The 8,324-nt window shown below is 38.8% G+C and overlaps 1 long non-coding RNA gene across 1 annotated transcript; it reads right to left on the bottom strand.

Moving 5' to 3' along the window:
* Window positions 1-6,622: 6,622 nt before the first annotated feature.
* LOC115734594 lies at window positions 6,623-7,978 on the bottom strand. The gene is made up of 2 exons (XR_004014687.2): window positions 7,361-7,978; window positions 6,623-6,811 (listed from the first exon to the last, which is right to left on the bottom strand). It is a non-coding gene; the product is annotated as an uncharacterized LOC115734594 (long non-coding RNA).
* Window positions 7,979-8,324: the final 346 nt, after the last annotated feature.

The raw sequence follows: 8,324 nt of genomic DNA, 5'->3' as shown, positions 1-8,324 counted from the left end.
GAGATCATTAAAAGTAGGAGTTCCTCTTTGGAAGGTGCTATCCTTGCTTCTTTTGTCATCCTCATCTCCCGTGAGTCATATCCAAGCACGTCTTTATCATTTAGAAGCTTCTTATATAAATCGTGCTGTCAAAGACTCGGGGGATGAGATAAAATTATGTATTTACTCAATCGTCTATGCGCACAATGTTTTCGAAAGAAGCAACTGAGAAAGGTTTTGGAGAAGGAGCGAATGAGATCATTAAAAGTAGGAGTTCCTCTTTGGAAGGTGCTATCCTTGCTTCTTTTTGTCATCCTTATCTCCCGTGAGTCAGATCCAAGCATGTCTTTATTATTTACAAGCTTCTTATATAAATCATGTTGTCAAAGACTCGAGGGGATGAGATAAAATTATGTATTTACTTAATCGTCTATGCGCACAATGTTTTCAAAAGAAGCAATTGAGAATGTTTTTGGAGAAGGAGCGAATGAGATCATTAAAAGTAGGAGTTCCTCTTTGGAAAGTGTTATCCTTGCTTCTTTTGTCATCCTCATCTCCCGTGAGTCAGATCCGAGCATGTCTTTATCATTTAGAAGCTTCTTATATAAATCGTGCTGTCAAAAACTCGAGGGGATGAGATAAAATTATGTATTTACTCAAACGTCTATGCGCACGATATTTTCGAAAGAAGCAACCGAGAAAGTTTTTGGAGAAGGAGCGAATGAGATCATTAAAAGTAGGAGTTCCTCTTTGGAAGGTGCTATCCTTGCTTCTTTTGTCATCCTCATCTCCTCCGAGTCGGATCCAAGCATGTCTTTATCATTTAGAAGCTTCTTATATAAATCGTGCTGTCAAAAACTCGAGGGGATGAGATAAAATTATGTATTTACTCAAACGTCTATGCGCACGATATTTTCGAAAGAAGCAACTAAGAAAGTTTTTGGAGAAGAAGCGAATGAAATCATTAAAAGTAGGAGTTCCACTTTGGAATCATTGCTTCTTTTGTCATCCTCATCTCCTCCGAGTCAGATCCAAGCATGTCTTTATCATTTAGAAGCTTCTTATATAAATCGTGCTGTCAAAAACTCGAGGGGATGAGATAAAATTATGTATTTACTCAAACGTCTATGCGCACGATATTTTCGAAAGAAGCAACTGAAAAAGTTTTTGGAGAAGGAGGGAATGAGATCATTAAAAGTAGGAGTTCCTCTTCGGAAGGTGCTATCCTTGTTTCTTTTTGTCATTCTCATCTCCTGTGAGTCGGATCCGAGCATGTCTTTATCATTTAGAAGCTTCTTATATAAATCGTGCTGTCAAAAACTCGAGGGGATGAGATAAAATTATGTATTTGCTCAAACGTCTATGCGCACGATATTTTCAAAAGAAGCAACCGAGAAAGTTTTTGGAGAAGGAGCGAATGAGATCATTAAAAGTAGGAGTTCCTCTTCGGAAGGTGCTATCCTTGTTTCTTTTTGTCATCCTCATCTCCCGTGAGTCAGATCCGAGCATGTCTTTATCATTTAGAAGCTTCTTATATAAATCGTGCTGTCAAAAACTCGAGGGGATGAGATAAAATTTTGTATTTGCTCAATCGTCTATGCGCACGATATTTTCGAAAGAAGCAACTAAGAAAGTTTTTGGAGAAGAAGCGAATGAAATCATTAAAAGTAGGAGTTCCTCTTTGGAAGGTGTTATCATTGCTTCTTTTGTCATTCTCATCTCCTCCGAGTCAGATCCAAGCATGTCTTTATCATTTAGAAGCTTCTTATATAAATCGTGCTGTCAAAAACTCGAGGGGATGAGATAAAATTATGTATTTACTCAAACGTCTATGCGCACGATATTTTCGAAAGAAGCAACCGAGAAAGTTTTTGGAGAAGGAGCGAATGAGATCATTAAAAGTAGGAGTTCCTCTTTGGAAGGTGCTATCCTTGTTTCTTTTTGTCATCCTCATCTCCCGTGAGTCGGATCCAAGCATGTCTTTATCATTTAGAAGCTTCTTATATAAATCGTGCTGTCAAAGACTCGGGAAGATGAGGTAAAACTATGTATTTACTCAATCGTCTATGCGCACAATGTTTTCGAAAGAAGCACCTGAGAATGTTTTTGGAGAAGGAGCAAATGAGATCATTAAAAGTAGGAGTTCCTCTTTGGAAAATGCTATCCTTGCTTCTTTTGTCATCCTCATCTCTTGTGAGTCAGATCCAAGTATGTCTTTATCATTTAGAAGCTTATTCTATAAATCGTGCTATCAAAGACTCGGGGGATGAGATAAAATTATTTATTTACTCAATCGTCTATGCGCACAATGTTTTCAAAAGAAGCAACCGAGAAAGTTTTTTGAGAATGAGCCAATGAGATCATTAAAAGTAGGAGTTCCTCTTTGGAAAGTGCTATCCTTGCTTCTTTTGTCATCCTCATCTCCTGTGAGTCGGATCCGAGCATGTCTTTATCATTTAGAAGCTTATTATATAAATCGTGCTGTTAAAGACTCGGGAGGATGAGATAAAATTATGTATTTACTCAATTGTCTATGCGGACAATGTTTTCAAAAGAAGCAACCGAGAATGTTTTTGGAGAAGGAGCGAATAAGATCATTAAAAGTAGGAGTTCCTCTTTAGAAGGTGCTATCCTTGCTTTTTTTGTCATCCTCATCTTCCGTGAGTCAAATCCAAGCATGTCTTTATCATTTAGAAGTTTCTTATATAAATCATGCTGTTAAAGACTTGGGGGGATGAGATAAAATTATGTATTTACTCAATTGTCTATGCGCACAATATTTTCGAAAGAAGCAACTAAGAATGTTTTTGGAGAAGGAGCGATTGAGATCATTAAAAGTAGGAGTTCCTCTTTGCTTTACGTAATTTAGTGAAGTGAGTGGATTTGTCTTTTTCAAAGGACAGAGAGCGCAAGAAAAAGCAAATTCAATAGGTTTTATATCTTATAATTAGGAAAATATTGCCCTATATCTCTGATAAGTTCCAAATCTAATTTATCCTTCCTATTTATGGAGTCCATTGTTTATGTTTCCTAGAAATGCACATCTTCAATTTTGATTAGAAAAAATTTAAAAAAGCTGTCCACTAATTGTATTCATGAAAGTATTTTAATAATATATATTTAAAAATATATATATATAAATAAATAATTTTTTTTTTTTTCAGATTGTGTTAAATATAAAAGTGGTTTTGAGTAATATAAATCGGGCCAGGTATGTGGAGTTAGTTTTATATGGCTTAAGTATGGGTCAAAATGGATCGGATCGATTTGACAAGTCTAATAATATCCAGCCCCATCCAAAACTAGAAGGAGTTATGTTATGATGACCTTACCCACGAAAAACCCGAATTGAAAGCCCAGTGCGGATCGGTTTGTACTGGTTGGGCTTTTTTAGTATTTATTTTTTAATCTCAGGGTAGTGGCCTGTGGCTGTGAGAACCCGACCAAAGTGAAGGATTTTCACCATCACCTACACTGCAATATACTTCACCCAAGGAGACGATGATGCCGAGAGACATTCCAAAGAAGCAAGAAGCATTGAGCCATGCATCTACTCGACCTGACGAACAGCGAGCTCCATAGCATCCACAAACTGTTCTTCGCCAAGAATTCTCCTCCGTCGACTTCCTGAGCCCCTTGTAGACCCAAAACCAATTCCCCAAACCCCTTCACCATGCGAGTGCGCGCGACATTTCAAGTCCACAGTGTTTCTCGAGCTTCCTTCCCTCTTCATAGTTGGCAAGAAATACATAAGCGAGTCGGGGATGTAACTCGCACGAAGAAGTTGGAAGACAAAGGTACTTGTGGCCGACACAGAGCTACATAGGTCGCAGCCTGAATCCAAATAAGAACGATGGAAAGCTCTTCGGTGACCCAATTCTCAAGCTCATCGTCGCAGAAGACTATTTTATCAACAGAGAGCATATTTGCCGGCTGAGTGCCTCACCTTCAGCTTCAGCTCCCCAGCTTCTATGAGAGGTTGCTGAAGATGCTGGCTCTTTGTGGTAAGATATGGATTTTGGAGGCAATTTTCCCAATCTAGGAGCGAAGGTGTTTTGGTCTTTAAGATCTGGAAGTAGATGCGTTTCAGTTTGAGCTGTTACAACGCCCAAATTTTTTAACTATTACTTCGACCGAAATCATCAGATCGGGTCGACTCGATCCGGTTGGGTTAGTCTGGAACATTTTACTATCTCACTAGATATATTAATGAGCTGAAACTTAAGCTCTCTGCAATATATCCCTGAATAAAGGTGTCAAGCTTTTCCAAAACGTCCTAACAAGTGCTATCCTTACCGGTGATTTGTCGGAGGGTCCTTAATCTGTCCCAAAAGATACTTGAAATATTGATACACAATAGTATGGGGATCAATGAGGGCATGCCTGACACTGGAACTTACGTTTGAAGAAGAACTTGTTGAGGCGGTGCAAAATGAAGTAGAGAAACCAAAATCAATAATTTAATGTCTTTAAGAATAGTATATCACAATTGGTCGATGATTTGAATTTTCGAATGATGTTGGGATTAATTGACTTGAATTTACGCTCCCTTGCACGGGCAGGCAGATTTCTGCCTCGCTTTCACAATGTTTTTGACAAACGAGTGCTGTTGACGCCGCATATTTCCTTCCAGACATGTTTAGTCGATGGAGAGTGAAAACCGGCCAAAAAAGTCCAAATATTTTCGTGAAGAAATTTGTGGCCGATAGAGCTGCGAGATACGGGCGATTACTTCATCATTTTCCTTTTTTTTAATCTTTTTCAGTAAACCCGAAAGAAAGGAACTGGTGCCTCTTCAATGGTGATCATTATTTGCTTTACTAAAAATCGAGAGGTCCCAAGCAACATTCCCTTTCAACTATTCCTACTCTTAAGGTCACTTCTCTTTGAAAAAAAAAAAAAAAAAAGGGCACCAAATGAAATCGATCAGGAAGCCAAAGACAAGGAAGACAAAAGAACAGATAACACCTGTGGCCCTAACACCTGTCAGAAGTTGAAGAACATAATGAACAATCTTAGAGACAGCAAATGTCATGACAAATGACTTTGAGACCAACTTGGCAAATTATTCGACCCAGCAGCATGCTCTTCAATCCATGGTCAGAGAGAGAGAGAGAGAGAGAGGAACACAATAATGTGGAGTGTGAGCGCATGATTTCGAACCCTTTAAGTAATCTTTGACTCAATATTCAACCAAAAGTAACGTTAATCATTCTCCGGGAGCCAGATATGAAGCGTGAAATGCATGGTGAGGGAGAGAGGGACCCTTCGGCCGCTGAACTTTATCAGCAGAACAAGGCCAAAAAGAAGAATTAACCAAACAGGGTTTCAAAGTAGCAAATATGTTCCTAGACTTCGGCGCATGCGCGAGGAAATTAGTCTTCTTGAGCCTTCTGCAGAAGAGAAGACCAGGGGCATACTGGTCGGCGGCCTTTCAAAGGAAACCATGTTTGCTCACAATCACATGTAAAGTAAATTTCTCGTTTTCTAACAGATTCTTCTTTCATATTATCCTGAGCAATCCGTACCCTTAATGCAGAGGTGTGATTCATCATGTAAATCTATCATCTTTCCACTCCATATTTACTTCTCTCCTTCCCTACGCTTGGTTTGTAGATGATAAGCATGATGCACGCGCAATGCATGAGCAGCAAACTTTTTTCTTTGCTGTGATGAAACCAATTCTATCTAGAAAGAAAGATAGGCCCGCATGTACACACAATTCTCCATCCCAAGATCAGCACTCTTCTTTGACCGAGAAAAAGGAGGCAAAACATTGAACTTAAGAGGCAAATTCTTATCGAGCCAGAAAAAAAAAAAAAAAAAGAGGCAAAGATGTAGCAGAAGCAACCATGTTTGTGCAACCTACGGCACGGTCAACTCTCTCATGACACCTTAACCCGAGATGCATCCGTAAGAATTGTTCACGGAAAATTAAAAAGGTGTTTTCTAAATAGATCATCACTTTTTTACTCTTCACTAAATGTGAATTTCACGCATTCTGACTTTTTTCAACCAAAATCATCTACAACTTCCACAGAATATACAGAGACATTCGCATACAAACTTGTTCATAATTTTTGAATTTTGACCGGTAATGCAAAAGGATGTTTTGCTTTGAAAAAAAATCATAGACAAACATCACAAGGAGTATTTCCTAATAGGTAAAAACAAGTCCATTCACATATCAATTGACACCCGATATGGCAAGGAGAATTCTCATATCTTCAAATCACAATCAATGTTAAATATTAGAAATCCTTATCAACATCGAAAGGAGTATTTCCTAATAGAGTTCGCTAGAAAATTTTCTTAATGAGGACAGCTTTTTATTTTCTAAATGTTGAACAAATATAGTAGTAGTAAAAAGAGACCAGACATTGGGGCCTGCTTATAAGAGGAAGCGCAATCACAGAAAACAAATAGCATCACATTCGGCAAATGCGGTTTCTCTATTTTACGACGCTATTACTGCAGCCACATCATACCAAAGTGCAAACTTTGTAAGACACAAAATGTACAAAAATTTATACCTTGTTTTGTTTATACAGGCTTTGTAACATAATACTGCCTTAGAAATATTTCCAATATTGTTTTTCTTGCAGAAAGTTTGCCTGATTTTGTTTTTTTTTTTTTTTTTGTGTGTGGCAAAGAGGGAAGTTTTCACTTTCCACCTCAGTGTTCGATAGTCAGCCCTCAATCATAATCCTACTCCTAGTAATCATCTCAGAAAACCAGAGAGAGAGAGAGAGAGAGAGAGAGAGATTAGGAGTGACCTTCCAGATTCTGCTCAAACCAGCAGCTGAAAGAGATGGTCATCCGTCATTGATGGCTGCAGAATAAGCAAAACAAATAATGCATCAAACCACATGGGCATCGATCCATCTTAATGATCGGCAAAATAATCCGCCTACAAAAAGAGATCTTCATGTCTAAATATTTTCCTGTCAAACCATGAGACATAATATACCTGGAAATGAGAAAGTGTGCATGTACATAGAAGAGAGAAAAGGCTTTCGAGTTCTGTGGTGAAATCATCACGAAAATAAAGGTCCAAAGTAAACTTGACTGCTTAGTACTACGACCACATATAAAATAGCTAAATACTAAAGTGATAACATTTGCAAGCAATGATCTCGTGATAACATTTGCAAGTAATGATCTCTCTCTCTCTCTCTCTCTATAGTGAGTAGCTCCTAGTCATGAGCGGTCTCGTTGAAATGATGATCGAACTCAGCGGGAGAAAAGAAGGGCAATTTGACAAGCACAAGATGAACCCTCTTACCTTCTAGTAGTGATATATATATATATATATATATATATATATATATATATATATAGAGAGAGAGAGAGAGAGAGAGAGAGAGAGAGAGAAGCTAACTGTAAACTCGGTGAGCTCAAAACCTTCGGGACTTCGCACTAGTAGAAAGAACAGTTTCTGCTTTTCTGGGTACTTGAGTGGTGATCCTTCTTGACGTTTCATCTCCTCGGAGCTCTTTTCATCCCTCCCATCTCTGATTCCCTCGGAGCATAAAGTACCGGCAGAAACCCTAGTAAACACCAGATTAACACGACGAGATATACATATCACGAGGGTTTTCACAAAGAGAACCCCACAGAGCTCACTTGGCAGTATGCCCACCTCCCTTCAAAGCAAGCGCAAACATGGAGAATTTCTCGTTTTCCTTTTACCCCCGTAGAAAAACAGGTCTTTCTCTATCGTTTTTTTTTTTTTTTTTTCCCTTCCTTCCCCGTTTGATGTAGGAACTAGGAGGTGGACAGAATGCCAATAAACTCTGTAAGAAACCCTTTGCCAAATCCACATGAAGGGCAAAGAAATCATCGCGCCTGAGTTGAGCAGTAGAGCGAGAGGAGCTGGTGTCTCGTGCGTGCTGTGTGACGCAGAAATACACAAGACAGCTGGGGAGGAAAGGGAAGATGAGGGGTTATATTTAAAGATGGATTGATGGTGGCGAATGACAAGGGAGGAGGCACAGTGAAGAAGATAGAGAGAGAGAGAGAGAGAGAGAGAAATAAATAGGAGATAGAAGGTAGGTGATGGGATTTAATTAAAAAATATATATAATTAATGTCGGGTAGATAGAGAGAGAAAGAGAGAGAGAGAGAGAGACGAGATGAGACGGTTCATTTCATTCCAAGGTAGGGTGGGGTTTATTTTAGAAGGTTCAAAGAATCATCATAGTTATTCTTCCCCCTTTTACTGCTTTCCTCGTTTTTGATGAAGAACGCACTTTTGTTTTTGGCTTCCTCTTCTATTTTATTCCTACATATATTCGACGCTATAATCGATTAAGAAGAACCGACACTCCTTCGGAGGCTTCCGT

The sequence above is a fragment of the Rhodamnia argentea genome, chromosome 2 (genome assembly GCF_020921035.1).
Source record: "Rhodamnia argentea isolate NSW1041297 chromosome 2, ASM2092103v1, whole genome shotgun sequence".
NCBI lineage: Eukaryota > Viridiplantae > Streptophyta > Magnoliopsida > Myrtales > Myrtaceae > Rhodamnia > Rhodamnia argentea.
This window is presented reverse-complemented; position numbering and strand designations above follow the sequence as displayed.